The sequence below is a fragment of the Mastomys coucha genome, unplaced genomic scaffold (assembly GCF_008632895.1).
Source record: "Mastomys coucha isolate ucsf_1 unplaced genomic scaffold, UCSF_Mcou_1 pScaffold23, whole genome shotgun sequence".
Classification (NCBI taxonomy): Eukaryota; Metazoa; Chordata; class Mammalia; order Rodentia; family Muridae; genus Mastomys; species Mastomys coucha.
In genome coordinates, this window is record NW_022196906.1 from 73,115,499 (window position 1) to 73,116,697 (window position 1,199).

The 1,199-nt window shown below is 40.1% G+C and overlaps 1 protein-coding gene and 1 pseudogene across 1 annotated transcript in view; one reads left to right on the top strand and one right to left on the bottom strand.

Moving 5' to 3' along the window:
- Positions 1-1,199, top strand: part of LOC116073653 — a 24,490-nt pseudogene that overhangs the window by 16,306 nt on the left and 6,985 nt on the right.
- LOC116072532 (cyclic GMP-AMP synthase-like) overlaps positions 1-1,199 on the bottom strand; it is a gene marked incomplete at its 3' end in the record, with an annotated part of 10,209 nt that overhangs the window by 7,306 nt on the left and 1,704 nt on the right. The gene's annotated exons all lie outside the window — the stretch shown is intronic.

Here is a 1,199-nt window from a genome sequence, read left to right on the forward strand (position 1 = left end):
GTTTTGTGTCTAGTAGTCTTGCTAGCTCACTGGCCATTTTAATAGCTTATACATAATTATGTCATCTGTGCATAATAGTTTTTTGCCCCTTTGCCAATCTTACTCATTCGGTTTCTTTGGCTTGACGTGTTGCAGTGGCTATGTGCACTAGTTTGTTTTTATAATCCATTCATGTTGCAAGTTGCTGTGGCTCATTCTTTTACTTCTTTGCTTTGCTTTGAGACAGTGTCTCTATAGAACCCTACTGTCCTGGGACTCTACGTAGACCAAGCTAGCCTCAAACTCACAAATCCTCTGCCTCCCTGCTGTTACCACATCATTTGAATGAAACCACTACATTTTCGTTTATTTCTTACATTCTCACTAGTGTTGTTCAGGATTAGCCTCTGAGACACACTGCCACCTATTGGGATTCAGACCCAGGATGATCAGCAGAGGTGCATATTTAACATACCAAAGTGGCCCTGGCCACCAGGTTCTTCCAGCATCCCTCAGTCAAACCTGACAGCCAAATTGTGTAACATAATAGTAACCCACTTGATACTAATTTTGGAGACCTTAAATTGTTTACACTTGTTAAAACTTAGTTTTTGTCTTCTGAAAATTATGGTTATTCTCTATGCCTTCACTCTTTTTTTTTTCTTTTTCTTTTTTTTTTTTAGATTTAGTTATTTATTTAATGTGTATGAGTACACTATAGCTGTACAGATGGCTGTGAGTCATCATGTGGCTGCTGGGAATTGAACTCAGGACATCTGCTTGCTCCGATGTAATACACTGTACCTGTCTTCAGATGCACCAGGGGTCAGATTGCATTACAGATGGTTGTGAGCCACCATCTGGTTGCTGGATCCAAACTCAGGACCTTCGGAAGTGCAGTCAGTACTCTAACCAGCTAGGCCATCTCTCCAGTCTTATGCCTTCACCCTTAAAAAGGTGTTTTATTTTAATATTACAGGTACAGTTTAGGGCAGATAACTAAAAACAGCCAATGACTGTTTAACTCAGACATGCTTGGTCGGCACTAGCCTTCTAACCTTACTTACACACCTGAACTTGTTTTTAAGGTTAAGCCTGGGATGGGTGACTAGAAACAAGCAAAGTTTGACTATTCAAATATGCTTTAGATAAACAGATGGTCCTCAGACACTTCAGAGACCTGCTGAATATGGCATTTAAGATGCTTAAACTTCCATGAC